The sequence below is a fragment of the Haematobia irritans genome, chromosome 5 (assembly GCF_050003625.1).
Source record: "Haematobia irritans isolate KBUSLIRL chromosome 5, ASM5000362v1, whole genome shotgun sequence".
NCBI classification, from domain to species: domain Eukaryota; kingdom Metazoa; phylum Arthropoda; class Insecta; order Diptera; family Muscidae; genus Haematobia; species Haematobia irritans.
Window position 1 is genome coordinate 67,966,505 of NC_134401.1, and position 13,909 is coordinate 67,980,413.

A 13,909-nucleotide genomic window follows, 5' to 3' on the forward strand; every position below is an offset into this window, starting at 1 on the left:
GATTTATGAAATTCTGTGCAGAGGAAATGATAAGGAAAGATGTGAAAAAGTCTATATAGGAACATCCAAAAACAAATTAAAAATACTGCGCTAGCGGACCACTGTGCGAGAAGCAGTCATAACCCAAACTTTGACGACGTAAGAATATTAGAAAGAGAGAACAGTTACAACAAAAGGTTTACATTAGAAACCCTTCATATAAACCATGTACCTGCAAGCAAACGAATGAACTTCAAAGTTGATACTAGAGGTCTGCACAATTCCATTTGTAAATGCAGAGTACACGTGTACTTGCTAAATGCGACTCTCACATCTATTTGAGAGAGTCGCAAGACAATTGGTACACATTTTAATGAACACCAAAAGCCACGAGTAACTTCTTGTTGCTTCTCTGATGTCTTCACTACCAGCAAACACATATTCCTCTTTCTCTCTTATTGAAGTGTACTCAGAGTGATCACGTCGAGTATGTTGCGAGAACAAAACTTCATAGAGTACTCCATGTACCACGTGCAGTTTCAGAAATACAAGAAAACAGTTACTCTCCATAATATATATTTTCGGATTGATATAAAGAACGGCAAACGTTAAGGTGTGTGACATACATAAATATATTAAATATGTGACATACATACATATATATGATTAATAATAATGGAAAGTTTTGCTTCGCACATAACTGAGAAATACTTGTGGTACCACGTGAAGTGAAGAGAATCCATGTTGTACTTTTTCTCAAGTACTTACATTTTTATTGTTCCTTTTTTTCGGAACACATATTGTTTCGGATAAGTACTTGGTGGTATTTGACAAGCAAGTGTTCTCTTCACTTCACTACTTGCGCTCTGAGAGAAAGACAGTGTATGTACTATATTCGACAGCGAATTGCATACATGTAGTGAAAAGTTATTCGATGCAGACCTCTAGTTGATACAGAAAACATCGCTCACTGTTACAGGCATTTGCTTCGGAAAAGGAAATAACAAATACATGGTAGTGATCATCGTGCAATAGTAAAAACAACTCAGTGCAATACGGACAGCTGGCAAGTGTTGTGAATTTACAGTAGCTTTAAGTATTTTTGTGTTGTCGATACTATACAAGTCATTGTTTGTGTTGCTGTTTTAATTTTTTATTCGCCTGGTACTTGTAAAATGTGATTATGATATGTCTGTCCGATTTTTATACAATTATAGTATTAACTAAAAGCACTTAATATTTAGACTTATTTAAATTGAGGAAGCGATTCAATATCGTAATCGCGAAATATTGGGAAAAACAAATAAAATATTTAAAAAAGACCTGGAGCTTGAAGAAACATTAATTTATTAAACAAGGGACTCTTACAATTATAACTCGCTAGCAGTTAAAGTTAACTAATTTTGACTTTGGCGTATGGCGCCAAAGACATTTTTATTTGTTCGAACGATGTGATTTTCGTAGAAATTAAGAAGAATGAATTCAATATATTAGTTAACACTTTCCTTTTATGTATTACTATACTACATAAATAAAATATAATAATAAAAAATTAACTGAATTGAATTCATATATGGAATGATTTTGTTTAACTTTTTTCATTCATGTGGACAAATATTACATATTTGTGGCACACTTTTTACTTCAAAATTAGAACTGGTTACTTACGGTTTAAATTTTTATACCCTGCGCCACACTGTGGAACAGGGTATTATAAGTTAGTGCATATGTTTGTAACACCTAGAAGGAGACGAGATAGACACATGGTGTCTTTGGCAATAATGCTCAGGGTTGGTCCCTGAGTCGACATAACCATGTCCGTCTGTCCGTCCGTCCGTCTGTCTGTGAACACATTTTTGTGATCAAAGTCTAGGTCGCAATTTAAGTCCAATCGCCTTCAAATTTGGCACATGTTCCTAATTTGGGTCAGAATAGAACCCTATTGATTTTGGAAGAAATCGGTTCAGATTTAGATATAGCTCCCATATATATCTTTCGCCCGATATGCACTAATATGGAACCAGCAGCCAGAGTTTTATACCGATTTGCTTGAAATTTTGTACAAACATAACTCTTAGTCGTATAGTCAAGTGTGCAAAATTTTATTGAAATCGGTTCAGATTTAGATATAGCTCCCATATATATCTTTCGCCCGATATGGACTTATATGGCCACAGAAGCCAGATTTTTGGCCGAATTTGGTTGTGCAAAATTTGATTGAAATCGGTTCAGATTTAGATATAGCTCCCATATATATCTTTCGCCCGATATGGACTAATATGGTCCTAAAAGCCAGAGTTTTGGCCCAATTTGGTTGACATTTTGAACAGAGAGTAGATTTAGCATTGTAGCTATGCGTGCCAAATTTGATTGAAATCGGTTCAGATTCAGATATAGCTTCCATATATATTTTTCGCCCGATATGGACTTATATGGCCCCAGAAGCCAGAGTTTTGGCCCAATTTGGTTGAAATTTTGCATTAGGAGTACAATTAGTAATATAGTCATGTGTGCCAAATTTTATTGAAATCGGTTCAGATTTAGATATAGCTCCCATATATATGTTTTTCTGATTTCGACAAAAATGGTCAAAATACCAACATTTTCCTTGTTAAATCGCCACTGCTTAGTCGAAAAGTTGTAAAAATGACTCTAATTTTCCTAAACTTCTAATACATATGTTTCGAGCGATAAATCATAAATAAACTTTTGCGATGTTTCCTTAAAATTGCTTCAGATTTAAATGTTTCCCATATTTATACCCTGCGCCACACTGTGGAACAGGGTATTATAAGTTAGTGCATATGTTTGTAACACCCCGAAGAGACGAGATAGACACATGGTGTCTTTGGCAATAATGCTCAGATGAGTCGATATAACCATGTCCGTCTGTCCGTCCGTCCGTCTGCCTGTGAACACATTTTTGTGATCACAGTCTAGGTCGCAATTTAAGTCCAATCGCCTTCAAATTTGGCACATGTTCCTAATTTGGGTCGGAATAGAACCCTATTGATTTTGGAAGAAATCGGTTCAGATTTAGATATAGCTCCCATATATATCTTTCGCCCGGTCCTAAAAGCTAGAGTTTTGGCCCAATTTGGTTGACATTTTGAACAGGGAGTAGATTTAGCATTGTAGCTATGCGTGCCAAATTTGATTGAAATCGGTTTAGATTTAGATATAGCTTCCATATATATTTTTCGCCCGATATGAACTTATATGTATTTGGTTGAAATTTTGCATTAGGAGTACAATTAGTAATATAGTCATGTGTGCCAAATTTTATTGAAATCGGTTCAGATTTAGATATAGCTCCCATATATATGTTTTTGCGATTTCGACAAAAATGGTCAAAATACCAACATTTTCCTTATTAAATCGCCACTGCTTAGTCGAAAAGTTGTAAAAATGATTCTAGTTTTCCTAAACTTCTAATACATATATATCGAGTGATAAATCATAAATAAACTTTTGCGAAGTTCCCTTAAAATTGCTTCAGATTTATATGTTTCCCATATTTATACCCTTCACCTCTACTGTGGTACAGGGTATAATAAGTTTGTGCATTTGTATGTAACGCCAAGAAATAGTGGTCATAGACCCATCTGTTAGTATACCGATCGGCTTAGAATTAAATTCTGAGTGGATTTAGCGATGCCCGTCTGTCTGTCCGTCTGTCTGTATATGTTTGCAGCTGTTAACTCGTAATACACCCGAGTTTTTCCGTCGATATGTGACAATGGATGAAACATGGCTCCATCACTTCACTCCTGAGTCCAATCGACAGTCGGCTGAGTGGACAGCGACCGGTGAACCGTCTCCGAAGCGTGGAAAGACTCAAAAGTCCGCTGGCAAAGTAATGGCCTCTGTTTTTTGGGATGCGCATGGAATAATTTTTTCGATTATCTTGAGAAGGGAAAAACCATCAACAGTGACTATTATATGGCGTTATTGGAGCGTTTGAAGGCCGAAATCGCGGCAAAACGGCCCCATATGAAGAAGAAAAAAGTGTTGTTCCACCAAGCCAACGCACCGTGCCACAAGTCATTGAGAACGATGGCAAAAATTCATGAATTCGATATCAAATGCCGTGATTACCCCCCTGCTTAATTTTAATTATTCACTTCATTTAAAGATAGCGTAAAGTTTAAACTTATGTTCATATTTCATATATGTATATTTCTTCAATAAACTGTAAATAAATAGTCTATTAAAACCAATAATGTTTTCCTTTATAAGGAATATCGGGGTTACTTAATGTGTACAACTTTAGCATCACAAATTATTGTATTAAATTGAAAAGAAAGCAATGAAACAAAAATTGTGAAATTCTTTCAACTAAGTTAGGTTAGGTTAAAGTGGCAGCCCGATTAAGATTCAGGCTCACTTAGACTGTTCAGTCCATTGTGATACCACACTAACTAAAAGTACCTATTACATATGGGCACTTCCAGTTTTAACCGTTGAACCTTCTCGATTATTTTCTTCTGTTGAACCAACCGGATTGTCCCAAAAACATTAGCAGACTGCTTAAGTTAAGGTTTTTGAGGTCCGCCAGTAATTTGAAGCTATATGCCCCTAAAATTTGCTTACGCCTTACACAAAATGCAGGACACTCACACAAGAGGTGTTTTATTGATTCCTTTCCCTCGCATCATGACAGCTCATACAATAGTCATTATACTTCGCACCAATAGTTTTTGCAAAATCGCCTATCAGGCAGCGACCCGTTATAGCAGATATCAGGAGTGATATCTGGCGTCTCGAGAACACTAGCATATCTAGTGTGCGGTTTAAGTTTAAATGGGGCCATATTTGCTTGGTGTCGTTACAACCCTTACAATTCTCGCATCGAACATTTGCCATCATGACAGCCTTCTCACGCAGTATGAGCTTGCAGGTAGCCAGGGGCATACCAACAGATTCTAGTTCCCCTGGAATATGTAAGGTAGTTCCTAGCCTTGCTAGCTCAACTGCTTCGCAGTTCCCCGGTATGTTCCAATGGCCAGGCACCCATATCAGGTGAATATTGTGCTGCTCAGCCATCTCATTGAGAGATTTGCGGTAGTCGATGGCAGTTTTCGAGTTGAGGAACACAGAGTCCAAGGATTTTATTGCAGGTTGACTCTCTGAGTATATATTAATACCAATATTGCTTGGAGCATTACTTCTCAGCCAATTCACCACTTCTCTTATTGCTAATATTTCAACCTGAAAAACACTACAGTGATCAGGTAATCTTTTCCCTATTCGAAGTTCCAGATCTTTAGAATATACTCCGAAACCCACTTGGCCATCCAATTTGGAGCCATCAGTGTAGAAATCTATATATCTTTTATTCCCCGGGGTCCGTGTACACCACGTCTCACTGTTGGGAATTAGAGTCTCAAACTTTTTGTCGAAAAGTGGACTCGCCAAAGTGTAATCCACTACGTTAGGCACATCTGGCATTATTTTGAGGACCGAACTGTGACCGTAACTTTTTTCCGACCACAGCGATAGCTCACGCAACCGCACAGCGTTGTTGCAGCTGACTGTTTGGCCAAAATGTCTAAAGGCAATAGATGCAGTATGATATTAAGGGAGTTTGTTCCTATCTTGCTGAATGCACCTGAGATACACAAGCACGCCATACGCTGAACTTTGTCTAAACTTGTCGGCTGGTGAAGTGCCGGCCTCCAGACTACAACACCATATAGCATTATAGGTCTAACCACTGCCGTGTATAGCCAATGTACAATTTTTGGTTTTAGTCCCAACTTTTTCCCTATTGCCTTTTTGCACGAGTATAAAGCTACCGTTGCTTTCCTCGCCCTTTCTTCAATATTAAGCTTAAAGTTCAGCTTCCTGTCCAAAATAACGCCAAGGTATTTTGCACACTCCCTAAAGGGAATTTCAATACCCCCTAGGGAAATGGGTCTAACCGTGGGAGTTTTGCGATCTCTGCAGTACATGACTAGTTCTGTCTTTGCAGGATTTACCCCAAAACCATTATCTTTCGCCCATTTCTCAGTCATCCGGAGGGCTCTCTGTATAATATCTCTAACTGTTGATGGGAATTTTTCCCTGACTGCTAGCGCCACATCATCTGCGTATGCCACCACTTGTATCCTTTCTTTTTCTAGGGAAACCAGAAGGTCGTTTATAGCAACATTCCAAAGAAGAAGTGATAGAACTCCTCCTTGAGGAGTGCTTCTGTTCACATACCTTTGTATGTTTGCTTGTCCTAGTGTGGCTGAAATGCGTCTCTTCCTTAGAAGTTCGTCTAACAGTCTAAGTATACCTGGATCAACATTCAGAGTTGTCAGTCTATTTAATATCGACCTCGGATGGACGTCATTGAACGCCCCTTCGATGTCTAGAAACGCCACGATTGTGTATTCTTTGACAAATAGTGAACTTTCAATAAAGCTGACTAGTTCATGTAATGCGGTCTCAGTAGACCTGCCTTCGAGTATGCATGTTGTCGTTTCGAGAGCAAACTTGAATCGACGCTAGTTCTAAGATAAATATCTATCATCCTCTCCAGAGTCTTAAGTAGGAATGATGATAAGCTGATTGGTCGGAAATCCTTCGCATTCGAGTGAGAGGCTTTTCCCGCTTTAGGTATGAAAACGACTTTTGATTCCCTCCACTTTCGTGGAATATATGCTAAGTTGATACATCCTATATATATCGCCGACAATCAGGGGATAATTCTGTCAGCCACAGCTTGTAACTCCGCCGGAGTAATTCCATCAGGTCCGGGGGATTTGAATGATCCAAAGCTACTTAACGCCCATTTTATTCTAGATTCCGATACAATTTCCTCGATAGGAAACGACCGCTGAGCCACTGTGGCACCGCCAGTGCATGGTTCAACCGTCTGATTTCCGGGAAAATGTGTGTCCAATAGTACCTCCTCACTGGACGTTGTCCAATTGCCCTCCGATGTTTTAATGAAACCTGGAGCGGAGCTCGTGGATGCTAGCACCTTCCGTAGTCTGGAAGCCTCGGACGTATTCTCAATGTTGCTGCAGTAATCATTCCAAGAGTTATGCTGAGCCTTTCTCAGTTCTCGCTTGTATCCTCTCAGATTCTTCTTGTAAGCGTCCCAATCCACAGGAGCTCTGGTGGACTTTGCTTTCTTAAAGAGCCACTGAGATATTTCATTCAGTTCTTGCAAGGCCAAGGTGATGTCCAAAACCTCTTGCCTGTTTTTAGTGACAAAGGTTGGGGCATCTCCCTTGTTGCAAACTACCAGATTAGTACGCAAAATAAACTCTATTAGCGACTCTCCCCTTGCATTAGTATCACTACTTCCCCAAATAATATGATGCGCATTCGTATCCCATAATGAGTTTCGTCTTTGTGTTCAGTGACTCCCCAACTAAGGTCTTAACGGCACATGGAGGCATCTCCCTGTCATGTCCCATATAGACCGAAGATACCCAATATTTGCATTTGGCCATTTCTAAACTGGCAACGACAGTGTCTGCATTGCACATTGAAGGAAGCAGAAACAAGTTATGCTCGTTTTTAGCAATTATACAGGCTCGAATTACATCACTTAATTCACATATTTTGTTTCTATAAACATATGGTTCTTGAATAAGAACTATGTCTATGTCCCCTTTCATGAGGAGAACTTTTAAGGCAACACATGCAGCCTTACAATGATGAAGATTTATCTGGAGGATCCGTAGGACCATCGAGATTTTCAACAACCGTCACATCAGCCGCTTCAATCGAGTCATCAAGAATATCCTCTTCAGAGATCTCGGTGACTCTCGCAATAACCATAGGTTCAACTTTGGTGAGTTCTGAGGCAGTAGACGCCTCCTCACGCATACGGTATCTATCCATGTCTTCAACTTTGGTATCTCCCCCGACTTCGCAAGAGGATCCGCTTACTTCTGATTCAGACAGAGGCTTGTCCATTTCTGAATCCTTTAGCTGATCGTTTTTATACACCTTCATTTGGATATAATGAAAGCCATAACATACACGGCCCTGAGACTTTGCTAGATGTGGCAAAGACTGAGTGTTCAATATAAACACTGCATGCCGTCTTGGTCCATCCACTTCATCCAAACGGCCAACCTTCCAATCAGCTGTTGGAAGATCTGGATTGCATTGTTTCAGTCTATATAAAATAGATTCAGGGTCAGGAAGGTTTGCAGGTATCCACGCATGTGCTCTAGGTCTAGCCGGTATGTCTTTCTTCTCGACTAACTCTAGAGCAGCTCCTGCCCAAACTTCACCAATTAGTATCAGAGCAGCTTTAAAACATTCTATAGACCTCTGGTCCTCAAATGCGACTAGCTTAAATCGTCCTTGGTACCAACCAGCCTCTTGGTGTCGAGGATCTGGGCCTGGAAACTTTTCCAGCACCTGTGAGTAGACGCCAGACAAAGCATCCTCAATTTCTCCCCATTTTTGCTTTAGAACCATACCGTCCAATGCTCCTTTATTTATGATAGCCATCACAAGGCTGTCTTTCTTTCAACTAAAGTGTTGTGTATATTGTATGTCATACAGTGAAAGTTACATAATATTTCGTATTAAATAAATGTTTTTTTCAGGATAAATGGTAGAATTGAGAACTAAAATAATTATATACATACTTACTTCTCTTCACTAATTAATTAAGTTGCACATAAAATATTCATGTTATTTATTTTAAAATTTTTATTGTAAATATATATTTTAATATTGAGTTAAAATGTTGTCATCGAGCATTTCCATAGTACCTAAAATTATAAAAAAATGATTATAAAGTTTACCAACTTTTTTGTTTTATGTTTATGATGCGTTTAAGAGTTATTTTACACAAGGAGTATGCATGCAATGAGAAAATTTGTAGACTTCTAACAGCTGGTTTTCAGGGGTAATCGGGTATGTTCTGGGTTTCACATGAAAGATTTGTGGGAAATATTTCCCGTAGGGGTTGTTCTGTAAGCTACTTTTCCCCTCACAGACTCACAAAATGTTCATGGATTTTTTTCAGTGGAATCTTTCTTATTTGGAAAATTAAGGATTTGAAGCCGAAGTAAATCTTTTGTTTTCAGTCTTTAATATGTTTTCTATATGATCTATAAGTATTGGGTGTTAAAAGAGAATTGAAAGCCCTCTAAAAACAAGATTTAAAAATATACCATCAATTGTCCAAGATTCCCCTTTCAATTGCTGCAAGAAATGGTGGTTGCTTAAAAGCAGCAGTTTTTATTTATCTTCGAAACGACAGTGTTTTAAGATTTTAAGAAAACGCATTGAAACTTTTATAATTTCAAAAATGTATGTTAATGCTTTTTAGATTACAACGAAGTATGTATCAATATGACTATGCTTTAATTTTAAATAAAAACAAACCCATTTTAGAACAAATTAAAACAATCGTTTTTATCAAAGAATTGCAATAAACTATTCGGCAACATAACCTCTGCAAAGCGTAGCACACTAGAGTCAGTCAAGTATAAAGAACTTCGTTAAGGTTTCTCTTTGTCGGGAAAAAAATATGTCAACAAAATTTGTTTTTATTTATTATAAAAGAGCCATGAAATACAAAATATTAGGTAATTTTGAATTTGTAAGTCAACGAAAATTCATATATTACATTAGTAATCGATTTTAGTGAGAAATTCAAATTTTTTCCTACCGGCGTTAAATGTTTTTGCGCATCGTCGTAATTGTTCAAATTTGTAGACTGGCTATGAACTCTTACAAAAGTAAACAAAAAATATTTGGTCAACATGTACATACATATTTGACTATTTTATATAAATATTGTATATTATATTATTTTTCGTGTACACCCAGAAAAAAGTGTTTTCGAAACTAAAGGAAAAAATGTTCATCAATTTAGTTTAGCCATTTGATTTCAATTCAGTTATATTTTTGTGTGAAATAATAAAATTTACTTGTTTCAGTAAAAAAATCCTAAACTGAAACAGTTAGGAATAGTTCATTAACTAGAATAAGGCTTGGAATTTTACTAATACTGTTTTCTTCGCTGGGTATAAGAATTTACTACTGAACAAGAAAATTTTATTCACTGATAACAAAGCATTCGTAAAAATAAACAAAACCCGAACTAAAACCAAGTTTCCTCAAATTTATTAAAATTTCTTATAAAATGATAATTCTGACATCCTTTATTATAGAAAGTTTATCATACATACGAATAACACTTAGCATAGAAAAATAGTTTAGTTCATTCGTACTAAGAAGTAATCAATCCTTTCAAAACTTTTAGTTCATTTTAGTCCATTCGTACTAAGAAGTAATCAATCCTTGTTAGAATATAGGACCTTTTCCTATATTTCTTTTGTCTACCTGTAATCGATACCTGTTATCGATGTAATCGATATGTTTGCGCGTGGGTTGTTTTCTTAGTTGGAATCGCGTTGTTATGGTATACGGAGAGATTGTTAAAAAATAATGTAGTAAAATAATATAATGAAAAACAAATAAAATATATAAAATATTTGTTATTTTAAATTAATGAGAAAAATTTTTCTTGTTTATAAAACAAGAAAACACCAGCAGAATAACAACCCCTTCATTCGACTTCATTTTGGAATCTTCAATTATCAGGTAATATTCAGTGACGCTAACCTTTTGTGGAAAAATTGGTTTAGGATTTTTTTGCTTATATTTGTACACCCTCAAAAAAAATCGCTTCTCTAACATATGTTCCAAACATATTTTACAGGAAGCACATATATTATTGGATACTGCCGAAACATAAATATGTTTGTTTTATGTGAACATATTATATGTTTGGAAGCATTTTGAGCCCAAAAATATTATATGCTTGGAAGAATTTTTCACAAAGACGATTGTGCTCATTGCCTAACATACTCGTAATTTTCACTTCCACGAAATATTTTAGTTCTTGGCACCTTTTTCTGTAATACAAATAATGTTGAAGAAATTATTCACTTTTATAAATTTTTTAAATTTTACCTTTCGCATGCACGGAGAATCGAACCGAGGACCATACAGTTTGTAAGCCAACACTCTATCCACTGGACTACGTAGCTGTTAGAGTCACCAGTAGATAATTATCGTTATAAGTTACATTTATATAGCATAGTTTGCAGCGCCCACGAGACCATGCAAACATAACATTATTTAAAAGAAACATACATTTGTTGGCCACGTGGAGCAGTGGTTAGCAAAGCAAAGCAAAGGGTCGTGGGTTCAATCCCTGCTCCGACCGAACCAATTTTTTTTTTAATTTACACATTTATATTTATACTATATTAAATTTTTATAATGAAACTTCGAAATGTGGGGATTATTAAAGATTTACAGTCAGATACAGTGCTTGATATAAACGAAATGGACTGAGCTTTTGGATAAAATATTATTTTTTATTCCATAAATAACAATTTTGTAACAAAAAACTGTTTTATATAAAAGTTTGAAATTTTGGAAGGAATTCAAAAACTCTAACGAAAGAAGAACGTGGAGTCGAGCATAAACATAAATAAATAAATAATTTTATAATATGCACATAAATTTATTAAGGAGTGAACAATTTTTTACTAGGATTTAACACTATTTTAAATGCATTTACAACTTTCTCTTTACTGCGAATAGTCATTCTAATATTAAAATTAAATAATATTTAGGCTTAAGCATATCAAATTTTTGGTCTTATCATAAAACAGTTTCCGCATACAAGCGGTTTCACAGAAATTGCTCTCTTTTGATTATCTCGATGTGTTATGTTGATTTCAACCCTCCCGGTTTCCATCTCTATTTCTCCATTTCTTCCAAAGATTTTGTCTTTACTTTAAAAAATTTGGTATTGATTCCGAGCCAAAGAAGCGGAGAATACAAGTAAGGATACTTTTAAGACACAATTCGCTTTTAAAATCGGATTTTGTGTTCTTGCTTCTAGGAAGCAAATTTTAATTTTTCGCTTTTTCAGCTTTTTTTCTTCATATGCTATCAAAGTCCTTTACAAACAATTTAACGACGACTTTATCTTCCAAATTAAGACTCGACTTCTAGTAGAAATTATGCTGTGTTTCAAGTAAAAAACGTCTTTAAAATAAAGTTTTGAAAAACATGTCCTATATTTGAACGATTTTTTGATTTGTAGTCAAGATGCAAAAAGACAACAAATTTAAAGACAATTTCATTAAATTTAAAGATTTTTTCTAAATTATTAAAGTCAAGTTGACCTTAGCCCAAACATTTTTTCTTTCATGTTATGATATCCATTTTTACATCAAATCACTTAATTATAAGGACAATACGACTTCATTGAAAAGTTTATCGACCTTTGGTCAAGGAAAAAAACTTTATACTAGAGAAATGCGTCTTCTATGCTAAGCAAAATTTGCATTCGTATTTTAAAGACATGAAATCTTTGACCTCACGACAATATTTTTTTCATTGTACTCTCTCTGTTGCTCTCTAACTAAAATATCACAACATATGTATGTTTACTCGAAATTTGTAAATGTATATATGTTTACATTCACACATATTATTTTTATGAAACATTCATGCCCCAAACATAATATGTTCTAACATATTAACATATGTGTCCAAACATTTAGTGTTCGTTTGGGAACATTACATGTTTGCACTTAAATATATTGTGTTTAAAAATTGTGCCCGACGACACATTTTGTTTATATGGGAACATATGAAAAACATATTTTTCTAACAGTGTAGGTAGTGAAATTGTAAAAGGTGGACAAAATTGCTAGGCAGCAACTTATTCAAAGTGAAAGGTACTAGAAGAAGAAAAAAATATGTTTTAATATTTCAAGACCAGTCGATGCTGTTGATTCTAAATAAATATATTTAATATATTAATAAAACATGTCTTTTATTAAAGAAAAAATTGCTTATATAAATACATAAAATTGTATTTAAAAACGAAGGTAAGCTGTTCTAATTTTGAAGTAAAAGGTTTACCACAAATATGTACGATTTGTCCAAATGAATGAAAAAAGTTTAATAAAATCATTCCATATATGAATTCAATTCAGTTTAATTTTTTCATTCTGTAGTATAGTGGTACATAAATATAGGAAAATGTTAACTAATATATGGAATGCATTCTACCTAATTTCTACGAAAATCCTATCGTTCAAACAAATAAAAATGTTTTTGGCGCTATACGAAGTTCAACTTTCTTCGCAATGAGTTCATTTTAACTTAAAGAAGGGGTCACTTTTTTCTGGGTGTAGGTCTTCCCGAAAAACTATTTACCACAATGAAAAATTAATAGATTTCATGGAATCAAATCCGGATATAGCCATGGGCTACTGGCCGAGAAATTAAATGCCTGTGGCCCAAGCACTAAAAGTGTACCTGAATGGAGAAAATTCGTGTTTCAGCATTAACCATTAACAAACAAACAGCAGGCATTTTGTACTTTTTTCCAAAAACTGTTAACCAATCGGATAAACTGATTTCAGATTCGTATTCCACTTGTGGAGAGTTGTCTCCACCTCTGCTTAACTTCTGCAAAGTGTCGCACGCAAGAGTCAGTCAATTATAATAAACTGCGTTAAGAGTTGTCGCCGTCGGGAAAAAATTTATGCTTCACAAAATTATAAATAAAATACAAAATATTACGCATGTTTGAACTTTAAAGACGATGAAAATTCATAAATTACATTTGCAATAGATTTTATTTTTTTTAATGGTGTTAAATGTTTTGCGTGCAGACCTAGTTCCTCAAATTTGGATCTTGACTCTGAACTCTTACAATAGTAAACAAAAGATAATTGGCAAAAAATGCAAGAACGATTTCGTGATTGTTATAAGTATTTTACAATTCAGTAGCTTTTCATTAGATTGCAGAACATGAGTTTCTTCGTATTTCCTTAACATTTTACCATAAACATAGAAATAAAAGAATTGTGCCACATATTTGATTATATGTTTACATTTTCCTCTGCAAATCATATGATTTGCA

The 13,909-nt window shown here is 35.3% G+C and overlaps 2 protein-coding genes across 3 annotated transcripts in view; one reads left to right on the top strand and one right to left on the bottom strand.

The window, feature by feature from the left end:
- Window positions 1-13,909, top strand: part of bs (serum response factor blistered) — a 207,448-nt gene that overhangs the window by 47,422 nt on the left and 146,117 nt on the right. The window lies entirely within an intron of this gene.
- LOC142240781 (uncharacterized) overlaps window positions 8,626-13,909 on the bottom strand; it is a 64,075-nt gene continuing 58,791 nt past the window's right edge. Inside the window, exon 3 of the transcript XR_012723387.1 lies at window positions 8,626-8,711. The gene's annotated coding sequence lies outside the window, so the exon portion shown is untranslated. The remainder of the gene's footprint in view (window positions 8,712-13,909) is intronic.